General features: G+C 37.6%; 1 protein-coding gene across 3 annotated transcripts in view; it reads right to left on the minus strand.

Annotated features, from left to right (window-relative positions):
- Positions 1 to 23486, minus strand: part of LOC133610068 (transmembrane protein 238-like) — a 46756-nt gene that overhangs the window by 16092 nt on the left and 7178 nt on the right. Inside the window, exon 2 of one of the 3 annotated variants that reach the window (XM_061966129.2) lies at positions 17969 to 18198. The exons of 1 other annotated variant lie outside the window; for it this stretch is intronic. The gene's annotated coding sequence lies outside the window, so the exon portion shown is untranslated. Of the gene's footprint in view, positions 1 to 17968; positions 18290 to 23486 lie in introns of those variants that run through there. One more of the 3 variants, XM_061966128.2, reaches the window with a different exon arrangement.

Raw genomic sequence — 23486 nt, forward strand, 5'->3', positions numbered from 1 at the left:
GCCGAGTGTGGGTTTAGATCAGGGGATGTAGTTGTGAAGCCCTTACAGGCACTCGTGTTTAACGGCTACATAAAAAAAACAATGATTGATTGATATTTGAGCATAAAGACTTGACACTTTTTTGTGTTTGACAAATATGTACTTTGAATTGAAACAAAGAACAATAATATTTATTGGAAATCAGTAAACAATTTTTAGCAATTTTTGCTATTGTACCAAAAACATCACATAAAAAGTCACAGGAAATACATTAAGAACAGTTCAATTGTAATTTTTGACATCGTATTAAAGCATTAGAACTATTCAATGGCTTTAATACGAGACTTGACGGCAAATAAGCTTTTTGAAATGAGCTCGCTCCTTTACATGTTCACCTGACACACTGCTATTTTAGGGAAACCATATCCTGGGAGAGTCACATGATTGTCACATGACAACCACTCCAAAATGTTGGTTGGTTGCTTGAAGTTTATTTTGGACATGAATGCAGTTTCAACACGATACATCACATATTATACATTTCTCTTTTCAACATGCTTGAAAAAAGGAGTAGGAAGAAGCTACCCTTATTTAATCTTACTCCCTTTTCCACATCATAGCAGTTTTGTGCACATAAATGTTTGCTTCCTGTTTCATTTTGTAAAACAATGACATCAACGTTTTCTAATTGCAACAGTTCTCTTCATAAATAGTTAAGTCAGTTTACAATCCACATCTTATTTCCAATAAATATTGTTGTTCCTTATACATTGTAAACACTTCGTGTTTGAACAACCTCTTAAACTGGATCACATTAGTATTTTGTTTCAGTTCGGTTTCAGTTTATTTGGAACATGCATACGATACAATGTAATGCATCACATATTTCCAGTTGTTTCATTACAACGCGCCCAAAAAGGAGTAGGGAGAAGTAGATCTTATTTAATTCTACCCCTTTTCATATCATATCAAGTTTATCCCATTTCCTTGTTTTCTGTAAAAAAAACAGTGACATAATAATTAATATAAAACAGTAAGTAAACAAATATTAAATACATAAATAATCATTATCTCAAAAAAAAAAAAAAGTTCAAAATGTTCATCATAATTGTTCTTTTTACTTTGTGAACACTTGTAGTTTGAAGTCTCTTAAAGTGAATCATATTGGTGCTTTGTTTGATTTCTTTGGTTAAACCATTCCATAATTTAATTCCACATACGGATATGCTAAAGGTCTTAAGTCTTGTACGAGCATACACATGTTTTAAATTAGATTTTCCTCTAATGTTCTATTTCTCCTCTTTTGTTGAGAAGAATTGTTGTACACCTTGGGTAGCAGGTAATAGTTGGCTTTATTCATAATTTTAGCTGTTTGCAAATGCACCAAATCTTTGAATTTCAATATTTGTGATTCAATGAATGAAGGTTTGTATTTCCTTTATACCCAACATTATGTATTATTCTAATTGATCTTTTTTTGTAACACCGTTAGTGAATGAGGCACATATTTGTAGTTGTTTCCCCATATTTCTACACAATAACTCAGATATGGTAACACTAGTGGGCAATAGAGAATAGGAAGTGATTTATTCATTATTGACGTGTTTCTTGCTACTTTACTGTATATTTTTACATGAGGTTTCCAGTTAATTTTTTCATCTATTATTACACCCAAAAATGTGTTTTCTTTTACCCTTTCAATGTCTACTCTGTCTATTTGTATTTGCGTTTGACTCCCTTCAACTGTGTTTGATTAAAACCATCAAACCATCTTTTTAATTTGTTCAGTTCTTCTGTTATTGTTTGTATTAGCTTCTGTGTGTTCTCCTGAGCAAAACACAGTTGTATCATCTGCAAATAATACTAACTTTAAGTCTTTTGTAACTTTACAAATGTCGTTTGTATAAAGATTGAACAATTTTGGTCCAAGTATTGATCCCTGAGGTTCGCCACAAAGTATTTTTCAGCTCTGTAGACGTGTGTTTGCCTATCTTCACGTATTGCTTCCTGTTGTTAAATAGCTTCTAACCAAGTTCAAGACCAACCCTGTGATTCCATACCTTTCTAATTTGTTTAAGATACTGTGATTGATTGTGTGAAATGATTTTGTTAAATCCATAAACACTGCAGCAGCACATTTTTTGCTATCTATTGCATTGGTGATCTCTTCAGTCATTTCGATTAATACCATTGATGTTGAAATGTTGGCACTGATTCCGTATTGGTTGTGTCTGTGAGTGTTTCATTTTTATTCATGAATTTGTCCAATATGTTGTTAAACAGTTTTTCAATAATTTTAGAAAATTGTGGAAATAGAGAAACAGGTCTGCAGTTTGTAAACTGGTGTTTGTCACCAGTCTTGGTACGACTTTTGCTATTTTCAATTCATCTGGGAATTTGCCTGTTTGAAATGATAGGTTACTGATATGTGTTAAAGTTTCCGAAATCTCTTCAATAACCTTTTTTATCGTTTCTATATCAATTGCGTTACAATCAGTTGAGGTCTTGGATTGACAATTTTTACATAATATTGATTATTTCCTCTTTTGTCACTCCTTCGAGGAAAATAGAGTTGGGGTTTCTGCCTATAGTGTCATTCAAGTCCTCAAATGACTCGGGATTTGGGATCTTTTCCTCCAAATTTGGTCCAATGTTCACAAAGTACTTATTGAAGCTTTCAACTACTTCGTTCATAGTGTAATTTTTTACATTTCCATCTGAAAAGTATTTACCGTAGGATAATCCTTCTTAGCACCATTTTTAATAATGCAATTTAGGATGCCCCATGTTGCTCTCATTGTTTTTGTTCCAGTCCAATAATTGACTGAAATGTTATTTTCTATATGTACGAAGTATGTTAGTTAGCTAGTTCTTATACGTTTTGTACTTGTTTTCTGCCTCTGTAGATCTTTGTTATAAATGTTCTACACAATGTATTCTTCTTGTTGCAAACATTTTTCCATCCTTTTGTCATCAATGGTTGATTTTTGTTTTGTTTTGCTTCTTAGTAAGTTGTTTCAAAACACAGTGTTTGTCATAAAGCATCTCGAAGGTATTAAAAATATATCATATGCATCATCTACATCATTTTCACTGTAGACATTGTCCCAACTTTGATTTCTTGAAAGCTGTCATACTTTGTTCTGTACATATTCTTCGAAAAGTCTTTTTGTCATCAATGTTTCTCTTCTTGTAGTTTTCGTCATAGATTATGAAAACTGGCAGATGATCACTGATGTCGGATATTAGCAGGCCACTTGTGGAATTATTATCAAAATCATTAGTAAAAATAGTATCAATAAGTGTGGCGCTGTGTCCTGAGATTCTGCTTGGCCTTGTGATTTTAGGATATAAATTCAGACTATACATTGTGTCCATAAAGTCATGTATGGGTTTAACAAAAGGAAGTTACTTTTGACTGAGTTCATTAAAAATTGCCTTAATCCAGTTCTCAAACGTATCAATGTTTGACTTTGGTGATCTATATATACAACTGATCATTATGTTTTTACTTTTTTCATGACATATTTCAATGGTTATACAGTCTAAGATATTATCAATAGCTAGTGACCTATTTTTTACCACTTTGTAGTTTAGGTTCTTCGTCATGTACACAGCTCCTCCTCCTCTGTTCTTGTTGGTTTTGTCGATACAATTTAGTTCATATCCTTCCAAGTCATAATCAATTCCTTCATTAGCATCCATCCATGTTTCTGAGATAGCGATAACTTTGAAGGGTTCGTTGAATTGTTCCAAAAAATGCTTCACATTGTTGTAGTTTCTGCTGTTTAAATGAATAATCGACAGTTTGTTGTCTATTTTAATGTTTCCATTATGTTGTTTGTCTGTATAACAAAAACAATTATTCCTGGTGTGAAAGAAAAATATTGTGACTGGATCTATATCCTTATCTAACTCCGGACTATTGTAATCTATGCTGCTGAAGGTTTTCAGTTCCATACTTTCCTATTCACCAATCTTTTGTGTTGTTCTATGAATGGCTATAAGTGTAGATGAATGTGCACCTCAGTGAAGATCTTCTTGTTCGGTAATCCCTTGGGGCGTTGTAATTTTGTAGTCGAATGTTTGTTTTCCGTCAGTCTCCATTCCGTCAGACAACTTTGACTTCTTTACTTACGGTAATCCATTCCATAATTTAATTCCACATACTGATTTACTAAAGGTGTTAAATGTTCTACGTGCATACACATGTTTTAAATTACATTTTCCTCTAAGGCTATATTTCTACCCTTTCGTTGAGAAGAATTGTTGTACATTCTTGGGTAGCAGGTTATAGTTTGCTTTGTACATCATTTTAGATTATTGCATATGCACCAAGTCATTGAATTTCAGTATTTTTGATTGAATTAATAAATGGTCTATATGTTCTCTATTGCCAACATTATGTATTATTCTAACTGATCTTTTTGTAACACGGTTAGTGAATAAAGTGTACATTTGTAATTGAGATATGGTAACAATATGAAGTGATTTTTGGTTCAGAACATTCATCCATCCATCCATTTTCTACCGCTTGTCCCTTTTGGGGTGGCGGGGGGTGCTGGAGCCTATCTCAGCTGCGTTCAGAACATATTTTGCTTTATTCATTAATGACGTGTTTCTTGCTACTTTATGTTGTATATTTTTTACAAGAGATTCCCAGTTAATTTTTCATCTATTGTTACACCCAAAAATATGTTTTCTTTTACCTTTTCAATGTCTACTCTGTCTATTTGTATTTGTGTTTGACTTTCCCTTCGACTGTTACCGAATAGCATTGTTTTAGTTTGACTGAGATTCAAAGATGTCTGTTTTTGTCAAACCATCTCTTTAAATTGTTCATTTTTTCTGTTATTTGTATTAGCTTCGGTGTGTTCTCTCCTGAACAAAACACTGTTGTGTCATCTGCAAATAATACTAAGTTCAAGTTAAGCACAAAGCACAGAACACATTTGAAGTGCATACTTATGGGTTGAAAGGGAGAAACTGTTATGCAGTGATTTTTGTGTTTATGAGCTATTGTAAATGTTTTCCATGTAGCGATGTTGGTTCTAATGAGATTAAATATAAGCCACACTGTCAACAGGGTGTGTCTACTTCAGCGTGAAAAGCAACTGTTCCACAAGTAAGCATAAAGCTTGACCAAATACTGAACAAAATCTCGGCCAGTTGGACTCTGTATTTGTTTACACCTTTATGATGTTTCATTGATAACATTTGTCTCCTCATAGGCAAGAGGATTCAGTCCCTGCCTCAGTCGCAAATAGATCCAGTTTGACTGGTTTCTGGTGAATAAGATAGGCGACCATTACTCAGATTTCACAACAGAACAGCAAACCAACAGAACGAGAAGGGGTCATATCTAGCTGATATAGCACACACATGCATTGAAATAAATATAAATGCAAATAAAAACAGATGTGTTCAATAAGTGTCAGAATGTTCTCAAAGAGGACACTTAATTATGTGAAATAACGACAGAGACAGAACCGGTGGACCAATCTCTTCATAGACAAATTTTGACACTGGAACATTTAATACACACTGTTGTCTCGGCTTTCAAACAAATATAAGCAAGGACGCCTCGGGACGCAATTCTCCACGCGTTGTGGTATCACTTACTAGTTGTCGTTTTGCTTGAAGATCGCCAGGTTGTAGTGGGTGAGTGATTGAATGGGCAACTAATGTAATATGTGTGTTGCGAGTGTATGCTATGTCAAAGTAAGCAAACAAACTCAAAGCCGATGCATGCATCAAACTGTTCGCTCAAACCCAAATCAATAAAACAAAAACAAAACAGCGTCACTTAAACGCTTCGTACTTTCTTTTCATTTTCAAAACTAAGGTTCACAGAGCGGTTGAAAACTATTTCTGCTGATGTCTCTTGTCTGCAGCGAGCACACCTGTGTCTGATTGATTATCAAGGCTGAGGCCTGCATTGATTGCGTCGCCGCTCAAAACCAACCAAAACGCGACGTTTGTAGTTTCTCTGTCGATGTCTCAAACACACACAATAGAATTATGGCAGCACAGTGGAACAAGAGTTAGTGTGTGTGCCTCAAAATAAGGTCCTGGATTCACTGCCCGGACTCCGGGTCTTTCTGTGTGGAGTTTGCATGTTCTCCCTGTGACTGCGTGGGTGCCCTCCAGGTACTTTGGCCTGGGGATAGGTTGATTGGCAACACTAAATGTTCCCTGGTGTGTGAATGCAAACGTGAGTGTGAAAGTTGTCTGTCTGTTTTGGCCATGCGATGAGGTGGCGACTTGTCCAGGGTGTACCCCGCCTTCTGCCCGAATGCAGCTGGGATAGGCTCCAGCCACCCCCGCAACCCCAAGAAAGACAAGCATAGGGATAGCATCAGAGATAAGAGCATGGAAACTAGAGCTTCATATGTAGTTGTGAAAATAGAATAAACTGAATTATTTGAGAAATCAGACTAATTTAGTGCATGGAAATGGACTGACTGTAAAAAGTGACATGACGTCAGACAATGTAGCAAAACTCTCCAATGTGACAGTGTGACCCTATTCTTGGCCGGGGTTATTGGGGAATGTTATTGCCGACGGACATTAGGTTACACGGAGTTCTTTACTTTTCTTTTATCCTGTATCACTTTGATTTATTTTGTCAGAGAGAGACAAGTGAGTTCAAACCCCGGCCGAGTCATACCAAAGACTATAAAAATGGGACCCGTTACCTCCCTGCTTGGCACTCAGCATCAAGGGTTGGAATTGGGGGTTAAATCACCAAAATGATTCCCGGGTGCGGCTACCGCTGCTGCTCACTGCTCTCCTCACCTGCCAGGGGGTGAACAAGGGGATGGGTCAAATGCAGAGACAAATTTCACCACACCTAGAGTGTGTGTGACAATCATTGGTACTTTAACTTAATATATACACCCGCTGTGACAATCTGTGTTGGCCCTACGATGAGGTGGCGACTTGTCCAGGGTGTACACTGCCTTCCGCCCGCATGCAGCTGGGATATAAAATGGATGGATGGACCCGCTGTGACACAAGTTGGGTCAGTTTCACTGTTTTGAGTCTTTTCCAGATGTCCCTAATGTAGTGACCGCTTATGTTTTTGTAGTTCTGCCAAAGATGGAGGCGGAGCTACAGGACACCCACAGCTGATTCTAATCAATCCTTCCTATTTATTTCCTTCAATTGTGTCACACCTGGGTGAAGTTTTGTCTGGGTTTCGTCTGGTTTCATGTTGTCTTGTCATTTCCTGTTTTATTTTGAAAGGTTAACTCTCCCTCTCGTTTCAGGTCACTTGCCTTTCCTCCCGTTTCACTGGTCTGATGTCTCTCCTGATTGCCTGATTGTGCCCACCTGTGTCACTCTCCCTCATGTGTATAAATGTCTCGTCTTCCTCTTGTCTTGTACCAGAGTATATCGTCTTGTCATGTACCTCCAGCCTTCGTCCACAGTCTCGAACCAAGTTGCTAAGTATTGCCTCGCCTTATTTATTGATTTCTTTGTTTCCTCTGAGAGAGTGATTTTCGTTTGCTAAAGTTTTTGGTCAAGTTTTTTTGTGTGTTATTTCATAGTGCCTTGCCTTCCTTTTTTCCTCCTCTTGGAGCGCTTTAGTTTGTAGTTATCTCAGCTCTTTATAGCGTACTTTCTGTTTTAGTTTCTTGTCTCCTCTGCATGATTTATTTACCTGTTTGTAGCTAATCATAGATTGTTTTTTTTTTGTTATTAGATTCGTGGGTAATTTTGCTATTGCCTTTTTCCTCCCTATGGAGTGATTTTCCGTTTATGGCCTTATGCCTATATGTCTTTTGTTACTCTATTGTATCAAAGCTAGATTCTGTAGCCACGTTGTTTTAATCACTCTCTTCAAAGAGATTTCAAAGAAAACTGTTTAAATAAAGCCTGTGTCAATTGTCCCCCTTCTGCACCTGAGTCCTCATTCTCGCCAAGGCATAACAAATTGTTTGTTTTATTGCTGGTTGTTGTTTGATGCTGCATGCTACGCTTCACGTCCCCAGTTTGGTAAACATCAATCCCGCCCTGTACCTTCCTGCCCGTGCCGGCAAACTGCCTATTTGTCTGCTCATCGTGTTTTGTGGTTTTGTGCCCGAGCCTATTCTCGCGGTGCCTTTTTTCTTCTTCTATTTTTTTAATCATTGACAGTGGGGACAATAAAAGACTTGCACTCGCACTCACAGGTCTTGTCCTCTGCGCTTATTGGGGTCCACCACAGTAAGCCATGACATATACTGTCCCGTTTTTTAGAAACTTTAAAAACCTTTTTTTAGAAGTGTTGTGAACGCAGCGTGCTGGGATGAATGTCTATGTGTGCCCAATGGAAACGAGGCAGCCAGCCAGGCACAGAAGATAACTTTGCACAGCAACACTGTTGTAATTTTTGCTCATTGAGAAATGTTTCTCTGCTTGCATCAATCAAGCCCAGTCGATGTCCCGCCCCTGAAAGCCATATATACCACCGTGATTGGTAGGTTCGTTCAGCTCCGCATACAGCACAAAAATGCCATCCATATAAAACTCTCGGGCCGCCCTGACATTAAACTTTAATATTAACGTGGGGGCCGCAAAATACCCGCGGACCGCGAGTTTGAGACCCCTGCTGTAAAGTAACAGTACTCTTGAGTACAATTTTTGGCTACTCTACCCACCTATGCTGGTTAGACTATTTTAATGTTCTGGGCTGGCGTTAGACTCCTTCTGGTTTGGTATGGTGCAGACTAGAGATGTCCGATAAAACGGACTGCCGATAATATCGGCCGATAAATGCTTTAAAATGTGATATCGGAAATTATCGGTATCTGTTTCAAAAAGTAAAATGTATGACTTTTTAAAACGCCGCTGTACGGAGTGGTACACGGACGTAGGGAGAAGTACAGAGCGCCAATAAACCTTGAAGGCCCAATCACATAATATCTACGGCCTTTCACACACACAAGTGAATGCCACGCATACTTGGTCAACAGCCATACAGGTCACACTGAGGGTGGCCGTATAAACAACTTTAACACTATTACAAATTTGCGCCACACTGTGAACCCACACCAAACAAGATTGACAAACACATTTCGGGAGAACATCCGCACCGTAACACAACATAAACACAACAGAACAAATACCCAGAACCCCTTGCAGCACTAACTCTTCCGGGATGCTACAATATACACCCCCCGCTACCCCCTACCCCCCCACCTCAACCCCGCCCACCTCAACCTCCTCATGCTCTCTCAGTGAGAGCATGTCCCAAATTCCAAGCTTCTGTTTTGAGGCATGTTAAAAAAAAAAAAATTGCACTTTGTGACTTCAATAATAAATATGGCTGTGCCATGTTGGCATTTTTTTTCCATAATTGAGTTGATTTATTTTGGAAAACCTTGTTACATTTTTTAATGCATCCAGTGGGACATCACAACAAAATTAGGCATAATAATGTGTTAATTCCATGACTGTATATATCGGTATCGGTTGATATCGGTATCGGTAATTAAGAGTTGGACAATATCGGAATATCGGATATCGGCAAAAAAGCCATTATCGGACATCTCTAGTGCAGACTAGTAGTGCTGCGCTCCAATTTCCTTGGCAATCTACTTTACGGTTGCTCTTGTTTTTGATCATTTCTTTCTTTAATTCAATAAATATCATCTGCTTTCACTTCTCAGTTCAGGCTGGTCGACATAATTTTTGTTTTGCCTTTTTTATTTGTGTGAAAAGAGTTTTACATTATCCACAAAAGTTGAAGGGCAACTCTACTCTTCTTTGTTGAGCCGAGTTGCATCCATTCAACCTTTGTGGATTACATGGTCCCATGACTGACAGTCCACACACACATTTGTATACTATTTGACTCCAAGCATACCAGAATTAGATGTGCAGGTTTTGCCATAACACGAATACATGGGAAACAAATTGTTCTATTATACATCTTTTGCGTTTTTATATTGTGGTTATTTGTCATTGAATACAAGCAAAAGAAAAACAAAAAAGAAAAATTTATAAATAAATACATACAAGCATATTGCATGAGTTTAACACTTATAAAACATATTAAGCATTGTAAAGATGAACACATTACTGTATGTTTATGTTCAACAACTTAGATACACAACCAGTGTTTTGAGAACAAGATATTATTATTCTAACACAAGTGGTTAAATGACAATTAGTGCTCATAAGTTAGCAAGTACCTCAGTGGCCTAGTGGTTAGAGTGTCCGCCCTGAGATCGGTAGGTTGTGAGTTCAAAACCCCGGCCGAGTCATACCAAAGACTATAAAAAAAATGGGACCCATTACCTCCCTGCTTGGCACTCAGCATCAAGGGTTGGAATTGGGGGTTAAATCACCAAAAATGATTCCCGGGCGCGGCACCGCTGCTGCCCACTGCTCCCCTCACCTGCCAGGGGGTGAACAAGGGGATGGGTCAAATGCAGAGGACAAATTTCGCCACACCTAGTGTGTGTGTGACAATCATTGGTACTTTAATAGCTACATGTGGCTTCCCTGTCAGGACAAAAACAATCCCTGAACTTCCCCAATTGTTCCTTTTTTAAAAAGAAAAACATGCCACTGTGGTAAAAAGTCACATTTGGAGTTTGATTGCCAGATACAAATAGAAGCCAGAAAAGTCGACCTGTTTAACAGGTGAGCAATCAGTCACGCTTAACCTGTAGCAGACTGTTGTGAAGCTGCTGTCATTGGAAAGAATTTATAGATATTTTCACACACCATTTTTAATTCTCAATTAGGGCTGGGCGATATCGACCAAAATTATACCACTGTATTTTTAGTCCGAATGGCGTATGACCAATAGTTGTATTAGAGAGAGTGCATGGACACTTGCACTTCACACGTAGGTGTGAATATACAAAAAGGCAAATCAGAAATCAGACTAATTTAGTGCATGGAAACGTAGTGATTGTAGAGATGGTATAAGCCTGGTGAAGAGTGGGGCCTGGTTTCTTCCAAACATGATGCCTGGCATTCACGCCAGAGACTTCAATCTTTGTCTAATCAGACCGGAAAATGTAGTTTCTCATGGTCTGAGAGTCTTTCAGGTGCATGTTGGTAAACTCTAAGAAATGGCTTCCGTCTGGCCACTCTACCATACAGGCCAGACTGGTGGATTGTCCTTCTGGAAGGTTCTCCTCTCTCCACAGAGAAATGCTGTAGCTCTGACAGAGTGACCATCAGGTTCTTGGTCACCTCCCCGACTAGACAAAGATGAATGCAGTGACATCCTGTATAAAAACCAACACTTCCCATCCAACCTGATGGAGCTTGAGAGGTGATGCAAAGAGGAATGAGCGAGACTGCTCAAAGATAGGTGTGCAAAGCTTGTGGCATCGTATTGAAAAGACTTGTCATTTTGGTTTGCGGAGGGATTTAGGCCATTTCCTTTTTTTTTGCGTAATCTTGGAAAACAGGCCACATTTAATTTTGTCTGTAGAATATGTCATGGGCCAAAATAAAACAATATATAAAGTGATGAGAGCAGTAAATGGCTGCACTTTGAACACTCCTGTTTTAAGTTAATCAACTACCAAAGGTAACACCCACACCAGGAAGGCACGATGTAAAACTGGTCCTTCAGCTTTGTAGTTAACTGGGATCAAATTTTCAGTAATTATACCTGACCAGGGCAGCACGGTGGAACAGGGTTTAGTGGGTGTGCCTCACAATAAGAAGGTCCTGGGTTCAATCCGGGGCTTGAGGTCTTTCTGGGTGGAGTTTGCATGTTCTCCTCGTGACTGTGTGTGTTCTCTCTGGGAACTCCGGCTTCCTCCCACCTCCAAAGACATGCACCTGGGGATAGGTTGATTGGCAACACTAAATGGTCCCTAGTGTGTGAATGTGAGTGTGAATGTTGTCTGTCTATCTGTGTTGGCCCTGCGATGAGGTGGCGACTTGTCCAGGGTCATACTTGCCAACCCTCCCGGATTTTCCGGGAGACTCCCGAAAGTCAGCGCCTCTCCCGAAAACCTCCCAGGACAAATTTTCTCCCGAAGATCTCCCGAAATTCAGGCGGACTCAGGTCCATGAGGACCTGAGTCCGCTAACCCACAATATAATCAGCATACCTGCCCAATCACGTTATAACTGTAGAATGATGGAGGGCGAGTTATTGGTTTCTTATGTGGGTTTATTGTTAGGCAGTTTCATTAACGTCCTCCCAGTGCGGCAACAACACACAACAACAGCAGTCACGTTTTTGTATACCGTAAAGCAGTTCGTCTGCCGTAAACAGCAATGTTGTGACACTCGTAAACAGGACAATACTGCCATCTAGTGTTATGTGTGTGTATATGTGTAAATAAATGAACACTGAAATTCAAGTATTTATTTTATATATATATATATATATATATATACATATAATAAAATAAATATATATATACATACATATACATATATATATATATATATGTATATATATATATATATATATATATAGCTAGAATTCACTGAACGTCAAGTATTTGTTTTTATATATATATATATATATATATATATATATATGAAATACTTGACTTGGTGAATTCTAGCTGTAAATATACTCCTCCCCTTTTAGCCACGCCCCGACCACGCCCCCTTCTAACACGACCACGCCCACCTCCACCCCCCTCCCCCCACCTCCCAAAATCGGAGGTCTCAAGGTTGGCAAGTATGTCAAGGGTGTAACCCGCCTTCTGCCCAAATGCAGCTGGGAAAGGCTCCAGCACCCCCCACAACCCCAAAAGGGACAAGCAGTAGAAAATGGATGGATGGATGGATATACCTGACCAGGAAAACTTTGAAACCACACACGATATATACAGTATATTTGCTCAAGCCAGTAATGATACCAATAACTTCCTGCTTCTCAAGGCAAATACCAATAACTTATGTTTATTATTTTCAAAATTTAGATTTGACTGTAGTTAAGCACTCCAGATGGTAAAAAAACAAAAATCCTCAAACAAAAGTGGATTTGACAAACTGTCCTTTGAGATTTGTTCTAACAAAAAGTGACATCACTACTGAGCTATCGTGCTAACATCACATCAATAAATTAGTAATGAATCCAATGTCCTGATTTCTATCCATCAGTGTGTGCAGGAGAGTAGCTGTCACATTATATTTTGCTAGCAAACATACATCCAGACAAAAAGCAGCAAGTAAGAAGTACAAACTAAAGACTCAAATGGTCTGCTGGCCGATGGGGTGCAGTGTCACCAGCGATGATAGGGGCCATGGTCTTCTGCATTTCTGATATCGCTGCGGTTTGATTGATGATTGAGACTTTTATTAGTAGATTGCACAGTACAGTACATATTCTGTACAATTGACCACTAAATGGTAACACCCGAATAAGTTTTTCAACTTGTTTAAGTCGGGGTCCACGTAAATCAATTCATGGTACAAATATATACTATCAGCATAATATAGTCATCACACAAGTTAATCATCAGAGTATATACATTGAATTATTTACATTATTTACAATCCGGGGGGTGGGATGTGGAGGGGGTTGGGACATGGGAGTTAAGTTTGGTTGATATCAGCACTTCAGTCATCAACAATTATATCATCTGAGAAATGGACATTGAAACAGTGTAGGTCTCACTTTGTAGGATATATACAGCGAGCAGTGAACATTGTCAATTGTATCACTGATTTGGCTGTATCGTTTTATTTTTGATGATATGCAGATGTGAATAGTAATGCTCTACATTTACTCCGTTACATAGTGATGGTCAGATGAAGCCTCATGAGCAATTGAACCACTTAGACCAGTGGTCCCCAACCTTTTTGTAGCTGCGCTTGAAAATGTGTCCCATTTTTTTTTTTTTCATAAAGAAATACAATCGTGTGCTTACGGACTGTATCCCTGCAGACTGTATTGATCAATATTGATATATAATGTATATATTGTGTTTTTTATGTTGATTTAATACAAATTAAAAACCCAGTACCGGACCGGTACAGGGGGGTAAAATAAACAATTGGTAATCTCACTTAAAATGCTGGACGAGGCACTGCACAATGATATAATTCTGTGAAAAGTATTTGCTTCTGTGCAAATTTAAAGAAAGTCAACAATGGAAATGACAAATGAGAACTTGCGAAATGGTCCTAAAATAATCTTTGAAAGGTGAAGAAAGCGTATTAGGACTGAACTTTGTTGATATCATAAATAGATAGTACATTTAGTTTCCTAAACAGAGGAGCAGATGGAGCCAAATAGTTAGAGGAGGTAGCTAATCTTACAAATTTATTTTGCATAATGAATATGTGTACATTTGATGTATATGTACTAGCCCAGACAACATTGCAATAGATAGGATATGGATAAATTCAACTGTATTAAAGAGTTAAGAGGCATGCCTGATGAACCAAACCCCTGATTCTTCTGATGATACCAAGAGATCTTGACACTTTATTGGTTACTTAACCTGTGTGTTCTGTCCATGACAATTTTTCATCCACTAGGATACCTAGAAATTTGGCAGATGATACTTGACTAATTTCGATTCCTCCAATAGAAATCTTAGCACTCTGTTTACAGTATGTTTTGTTTTTGCTTGCAGACACAATACAGTTGTTAGTTAGTGGTAGTCTATAAACAAGAAACCATTCAGATAGCACGGCTATACCAGAATTAGCTTCCCTAATGAGGTTTTCAAATTTCTTGTGAGTTAGGATTAAACTTGAATCATCAGCAAACAGAATCGGTGTAAAGTATCAAGATACAGCAGCCAGGTCATTGATGTAAATGAGAAATAGTAGGGGTCCAAGTATAGACCCCTGAGGAACTCTACATGACATCTTAAGTTTGGATGAAGAACAAACACTGACCTACACATATTGCTCACGGTTATAAACATAACTAGACAGCCATGTAATTTATCAAGTAAAATAGTATAATCAACAGTATCAAAAGCTTTAGAAAGATCAAGGAATATTCCAAGAGCAAATCCATTCTTATTAAGGGCAGCATAGATATTCTCAACCAACTGAACAAGAGCCGCATCGGTGGAGTGATTTCTCCTAAAACCATACTGGTGTTCATAAAGGATATTGTGTTCATTCAAGTGGTGCATCATTCTTTTATAAGCCAGTTTTTCCAATATTTTAGAGAAGCATATTAACACTGATATTGGCCGATAATTATTAAAAAGTCTTGGATCTCCGGATTTTTGCACAGGAGTAACTTTGGCTATTTTTAAATCTGATGGAACCTCCCCAGATTGCAGGGATAGGTTAAATATGTGTGTAAGGGGTTTACTAATATAGGGGGAAACTGATTTAATCAATGAAGCACCTATATTATATCATCATGACCAGCTGCTGATATCTTCAAGATAGAAATGAATTCCAATACCTCTGTTTCATTAATATCTTCAAACTGAATTCTAGATCATTGCTATTTGGTTTTCCCATATCCTTTGACAGTGCTGAACCCATATTTGTATATTTACTATAACAACAGGGTCATTATACATCCTGTCACCATCCTTGAACTGAGATGGTAGGGGTGCATTCGATTTTCTTTTGTTGAGAAGTTTATTGACAATTTTCCAAGTGCATTTAGTCTGATGAGACTCTGAATTTATTGGAAAAGTACTTTTTCTTAGTTATCCTTAGCAAATGATAATATTCATTTTGATATTTTTTTATAAATCGCAGAATTAAGTGGAGTGGGATTTATGAGGAATTGTTTATACAATGTATTTTTAACAATAGAAAACCTGTTGTAAACCAGGGTTTCCAAAGGCCTTCAGCCACTTTCTTCCTGGTTTTGACCAAAGGAAAGCAGCAATGAAAGGCAGAATTAAAATACTGAATGAATGTCTGGTAAGCATGCTGTACATCACAATGTTCATAATCATCATCCCAGGAAATATTGCCTATCAATCTCTTAAACCGTTCAGTATTCCTAGTGTTAAAAATTCTAAATTTAGGGCTGTTAGTTGCTCCCACATGTTCAGTCTTATTTGGCAAGGAAAGATGGAATACAGGGAAGTGATCTGATAAATCAGTTACCAAAATATCTGATTGAGCTACATTATTTAGCAAATTTGTAAAGATATTATCAGTAAGAGTTGCAGAAGAACTCCTAACTCTTGTTGGCCTGTAAATCACAGGATAGGGACAGTTGGAGTACATTGTATTCAGAAAATACGCAGTTGATACATTATCTTTTTTAAATAGATCAATATTATAACCCCCTAGAAGGAAACATACCTTATTTTCTTTATTAATTACATCTAGTGTTAATACAAGAATAGCAGTGAAGGGTGTTATATCTGTATCAGGGGGTCGATAGATACATCCTACTATAATGTTCTTGCTAGAGATGTCCGATAATGGCTTTTTTGCCGATATTCGATATTCCGATATTGTCCAACTCTTAATTACCGATTCCGATATCAACCGATACCGATATATACAGTCATGGAATTAACACATTATTATGCCTAATTTTGTTGTGATGCCCCGATGGATGCATTAAACAAAGTAACAAGGTTTTCCAAAATAAGAGAACAACTTTAACTGAAGTTATGGAAAAAAAATGCCAACATGGCACTGCCATATTTATTATTGAAGTCACAAAGTGCATTATTTTTTTTAACATGCCTCAAAACAGCAGCTTGGAATTTGGGACATGCTCTCCCTGAGATAATCCTAATACCCACTACAACTATGGGAAATACTATACTTTGACTTTCACAAAGTGCGTAATTTTTTTTTTTTTTTTAAACATGCCTCAAAACAACAGCTACAAAAACAATGAAGGCACACAGCTTCAGTTCAGAGTATACTAGAGTAATACATTAAACAATAACATAGTCCTCCTTTAGTGCAATACTGCCTGGTATACTGTATAACAGGAAATTATAAACTGGGCTCAATCTGCCCTGCTCTAACGTATTTGTATGAGTAACAAAAATGTGCTGCAAGCGAGTGGTGAGTGCTTGAAGTGGCCTAGCAGTCATAACCAACTTTTTGCAGTCATTGCAAATTGCCAGTTTTTTATCCGTCAGACACACTTTAAAATAATCCCAAACCATAGACATGGTGTCGTTAGTTAGTCACCGAGCGAGCTCGCTTGTTAGCCACGGCTACAGCACCGGCAACAACACACTCTGGTTGTTGTTATGCTCCGCTCGCGGTGGTTTGATGAGGTCATCACGCGTCGCCAGTAAACCTCTCATGCTGCAGTCGTCAACTCCTGTGTTGTGTGGGGGAGAGGGGAGGGGCTGCTGACTGGAAGAAGCAACTGCTCTGTACTGCTCCCTACGTCCGTGTTTTACCGGATATGTACCGCTCCGTACAGCGGCCTTTTAAAAAGTCATTAATTTTACTTTTTGAAACCGATACCGATAATTTCCGATATTACATTTTAAAGCGTTTATCGGCCGATAATATCGGCTGGCCGATATTATCGGACATCTCTAGTTCTTGCCATTAAAAAATGAACATGAAGGAATTTCAACAAAGAGATTCAAAATCATTTGAATGACGCTCAAAACCAAGATCATCCCTAGCATAAAATTGAAGCCTGTTATGGACATAAATTGTCACACTACCTCCTACTCTTTCTGATCTACAGGAGTGAACAGCATTATATAAATACATATCATAAAGCGTTTTTGTTGATTCTGAGAGAGCAATGATTTGACTTTGTTAAATATTTGTATTGATTTCTGTTATATTGGCATTAGTGTGTGAATGTGAGTGTGAATGTTGTCTGTCTATCTGTGTTGGCCCTGCGATGGGGTGGTGACTTGTCCAGGGTGTACCCTGCCTTCCGCCCAATTGTAGCTGACATAGGCTCCAGCACCCCCCCCCCCGTGACCTCAAAAGGGACAAGCGGTAGAAAATGGATGGATGGATAATACAGTCAGCCATATGAGTGCCCCAACCACCTCCCAAACAAACACCACACTATGCACTTGCACAAATGTTACTGTAGATGAGGGATTGAACAGTTTTTTCCCACTAGCAAATAAGGTACCACAAGGTACAATTTGTGTGCACCCATGTATCTCCCAAAAAAGCACAACAAAATGTTACATTGAAGTACTGTACATTTAACTACTGGTCAACTTTATTCTAAAAAAAAAAAAACATTTGTCACAAAAAGAAAAACACAGAAATTCACTATTTACATTAAAAAAAAAAAAAAAAAAAACATTTTCTTGTTCTGCTTGCATCCCTTCTGCCTTTAGTTGGAGCTTGTCCCTGAATAAGAAATCATCATTAAAAAAAAAAAAAAAGTGTTTTTTAAAAAACAGTACTTAAAGTCCAGTCGATATGTTAAGGGTAATCTGACCTGCGAAGAAGAGGAGGAATGTCAGTGGCATGAAACATTATTGAGAGGATTGTGTTTGTAACCAGAAGATGCACATAAACTATTTTACAAGCCTGTGCTTTACTCTTCAAAGAATATTTATTGCTGGATGAAAAGTGGATGACACGGGTGGTAGTGGTGTCGTGGTACTAATTAGATAACAATAAGCCTGCAAAACCTGTCAAATTTACTTTACATACGTTTAAATTAAGGACACAAGCCAAAAAAGCTCAGTCAATGGATGAACAGTATTTGTGCAACACTAACAGAAATACGGTACACATTTATTACTCTACCATATTAGAAATACTTAGATTTAGACAAAGTTTATTGATCCACAAGATAACGTTGTGGAAAAATGGGTCATAACGCCACTAAAAAAGTTAAGTTTAATTTATTTTTTACGTAGTTACAGAACAAAACAGAAATAACCTAAGGCCAATTGTTGAAATCATATCATAACATTTAAGATTGTTCTGTAAGAGTAGTTCAAGGATCCATATTGGGCCTCCCATTTTATCTGCCTTAAAAATCTCCCTGACATTTGTTAACGTGTAGACATTTATCAGACAAAATATATATTCTGTTTGCGTGTGTGCTAGTATATATATATATATATATATATATATATATATAAATATATATATATATATATATATATATATATATGTGTATACATGCATATATACATACATACATACATACACACATACACACACACACACACACATATATATACACACACACACACACATTTATATACACTTGTATGCATACATATATACACATATACATATTTATATATATATACATATATATATATATATATATATACACACATATATATATATATATATATATATATATATATACATACACATATATATATACACATATACATATATATATATATATATATATATATATATATATATATATATATATATATATATATATATATAAAATGGGACCCATTACCTCCCTGCTTGGCACTCAGCATCAAGGGTTAGAATTGGGGGTTAAATCACCAAATGATTCTCGAGCGCGGCTACCGCTGCTGCTCACTGCTCCCCTCACCTCCCAGGGGGTGGAACAAGGGGATGGGTCAAATGCAGAGGGTAATTTCACCACACCTAGTGTGTGTGTGACTATCAGTGGTACTTTAACTTTATATACAAATGTACATAACACATGTACATATATACATATATACACACACACACACATATATACACACACACACACACATACATATACATATATATATATATATATATATATATATATATATATATATATATATATATATATATATATATATGTATATATATACACACACATATATACATATACATATGCATATGTACATATATACATATACATACATATATATATATATATATATATACATATACTTGGACATATATATACAGTCGCGATTAAAAGTTTACATACACTTGTAAAGAACATAATGTCATGGCTGTCTTGAGTTTCCAATACTTTCTACAACTCTTATTTTTTTGTGATAGAGTGATTGGAGCACATACTTGTTGGTCACAAAAAACATTCATGAAGTTTGGTTCTTTTTATGAATTTATTATGGGTCTACTGAAAATGTGACCAAATCTGCAGGGTCAAAAGTATACATACAGCAATGTTAATATTTGGTTACATGTCCCTTGGCAAGTTTCACTGCAATAAGGTGCTTTTGGTAGCCATCCACAAGCTTCTGGTTGAATTTTTAACCACTCCTCTTGACAAAATCAGTGCATTTTAGCTAGGGCTGGGCGATATATCGATATACTCGATATATCGCGGGTTTGTCTCTGTGCGATATAGAAAATGACTATATCGTGATATTCGAGTATACGTTCTCACGCAGTTGCTTTTAGCTGCGGGCATCACACTGAAGGCTCTTCCCACTCTTTCTTGTCTCTCCTTCTCACAGAGACGTAAAACAAGCGCACCTTCTTACATACGTCACATACGTATACGCCCTTGCGGAGTAGAGAGGTAGCGGCATGGGTAACATTAGCTGTGGTGCTAACGGAGTGGTGCGAGTGGTAATACGAGAGAAAGAAGGTGTGAATCTGGTAATAAATGAAGAAATAACTAATTACCAAGAAAAACAGCACGGAGTCAATCGTGTGGCGGTGGTTTGGCTTCAAGCGGGAATATGTCGAACATACAACGGTAATATGTCAAGTATGTGGCAAAAGTGTACAAAAAGTAGCAGCTCTACTAATGTAGCATCATTTGAAAAGTCACCTACTAGAGAATGAAGAGTGCTTGAAACTCTGCATGTCAACATCTCCGTTTGGTGCCACACCAACAAAATGCTGTCGCAACCATTTCCACATCAACACCGTATGAAAAAAATAGTCAACAACAGGAGATAACGTCTGCAGGAACCTACCACATAGTGAAAGACATACACTATTTGATTTCCTATCATGCAGCTCATTTTTATTTGACACTTATTGAAATATCTTGTGTGACATCATGCACAAAAGTGCACTTTATTTGTTTTTAACTATTGTTGTGGCGTTCCGTACAAAAAGTTCACTTTAATTTAGTGTTTTGATATGTCATCTTAGTGACATCATGCACAAAAGTGCACTAATAGCTTGTTTTAAAATGTCTCTGACAATCTTGCACTTTCTCTTTTGGAAATGACATGAATGTTTGTGCCACTGCTTAATAACTGTTTAATAAATACAGTTTTTGGTAAATTGACTTAGTTGTGATTTCCCTCTCTGCATGAAAGTTTAAAATGAGCATATATTAATGCAGTATGAAGAAAAATGTTTTAATGTAGACATATAGAATCATCATACTGCTGTGATTATATGCATCAAGTGTTCATTCAAGGCTAAGGCAAAGTATCGAGATATATATCGTGTATCGTGACATGGCCTAAAAATATCGAGATATTAATAAAAGGCCATATCGCCCAGCCCTAACTTCAGCTAAATGTGTTGGTTTTCTGACATGAACTTGTTTCTTTAGCATTGTCCACACGTTTAAGTCAGGACTTTGGGAAGGCCATTCTAAAGCCTTAATTTGAGCCTGATTTAGCCATTCCTTTACCACTTTTGACGTGTGTTTGGGGTCATTGTCCTGTTGGAACACCCAACTGCTCCCAAGACCCAACCTCCAGGCTGATGATTTTAGGTTGTCCTGAAGAATTTGGAGGTAATCCTCCTTTTTCATTGTCCCATTTACTTTTTAATGTTTACACATCGAGTTTGTGTGTGTAGGTTGGGAGGGATTGGTCTAATAATAGATACACCGACACAAGTATACGCAGTAGGCCTGCACGATTATTTATTCGACTCAGCTATAGATTTATTTTAATTTTTGCATCTATAGTGATAAAACAACTTTTATGGATGAATAACCCCAAACTACAATGTTCTTATGTCTACAAACTTAAAATGTATGTTGTTCAGTCCGGTATACAGAGTTAAATTACCTCGGTTTTACTTTCTCCGCCATCCTGGAGAAAAGTCCCTTGATGCCATCTTTTTACAAACCCCAAAACCAGTGAAGTTGACACGTTGTGTAAATCGTAAATAAAAAGAAAATACAATGACTTGCAAATCCTTTTAAACCTATATTCAATTGAATAGACTGCAAAGACAAGATACATAACGTTCGAACTAGAAAACTTTGTTATTTTTTGCAAATATTATCTCATTTGGAATTTGACGCCTGCAACATGTTTCAAAAAAGCTGGCACAAGTGGCAAAAGAGACTGATAAAGTTGAGGAATGCTCATCAAACACTTATTTGGAACATCCCACAGGTGAACAGGCTAATTGGGAACAGGTAGTACATAATTGGGTACAAAAGCAGCTTCACCTTGTGAACAAATGCGTGAGCAAATTGTCGAACAGTTTAAGAACAACATTTCTCAACGAGCTATTGCAAGGAATTTAGGGATTTCACCATCTACGGTCCGTAATATCATCAAAAGGTTCAGAGAATCTGGAGAAATCACTGCACGTAAGGCAGAAAACCAACATTGAATGCCCGTGACTTTCGATCCCTCAGGCGGTACTGCATCAAAAAGCGACATCAGTGTGTAAAGGCTATCACCACATGGGTCTCAGGAACACTTCAGAAAACCACTGTCAGTACCTATAGTTCGTTGCAACATCTGTAAGTGCAAGTTAAAACTCTACTATGCAAAGTGAAAGCCATTTATCAACAACACCCAGAAACGCCGCCGGCTTCACTGGGCCCAAGCTCATCTAAGATGGACTGATGCAAAGTAGAAAAGTCTGACGAGTCCACATTTCAAATTGCTTTTGGAAACCGTGGACGTAGTGTCCTCCGGACCAAAGAGGAAAAGAACCATCCGGAATGTTAGAGGCGCAAAGTTGAAAAGCCAGCATCTGTGATGGTATGGGGGTGTATTAGTGCCCAAGACATGGGTAACTTACACATCTGTGTAGGCACTATTAGAGCTGGAAGGTACATACGGGTTTTATAGCAACATATGTTGCCATCCAAGCAACGTAACCATGGACGCCCCTGCTGATTTCAGCAAGACAATGCCAAGCCACGTGTTACAACAGCGTGGCTTCATAGTAAAAGAGTGCGAGTACTAGACTGGCCTGCCTGTAGTCCAGATCTGTCTCCCATTGAAAATATGTGGTGCAATATGAAGCCTAAAATACCACAATGGAGACCCCGGACTGTTGAACAACTTAAGCTGTACATCAAGCAAGAATGGGAAAGAATTCCACCTGAAAAGCTTCAAAAATTGGTCTCTTCGGTTCCCAAATGTTTACTGAGTGTTGTTAAAAGGAAAAGCCATGTAACACAGTGGTAAAAATGCCCTTGTGCCAACTTTTTTGCAAAGTGTTGCTGCCGTTAAATTGTGTGTTAATGATTATTTGCAAAAAAAAATATAAGTCTCTCAGTTCGAACAATAAATATCTTGTCTTTGCAGTCTATTCAATATAATATAGGTTGAAAAGGATTTGCAAATCATTGTATTCTGTTTTTATTTTACGAATTACACAATGTGCCAACTTCACTGGATTTGGATTTTGTAAGTGCTTGAGCACTGCAGCAGTGCTGCTGTAAAAAGCCATTTGCATTGCATTTTTTTCTCTGCGTGCGGCCATCTTTCCTCAATGCCCATGCGCAATGCACATAAATCAACGTG

Source organism: Nerophis lumbriciformis, linkage group LG11 (genome assembly GCF_033978685.3).
Source record: "Nerophis lumbriciformis linkage group LG11, RoL_Nlum_v2.1, whole genome shotgun sequence".
Classification (NCBI taxonomy): Eukaryota; Metazoa; Chordata; class Actinopteri; order Syngnathiformes; family Syngnathidae; genus Nerophis; species Nerophis lumbriciformis.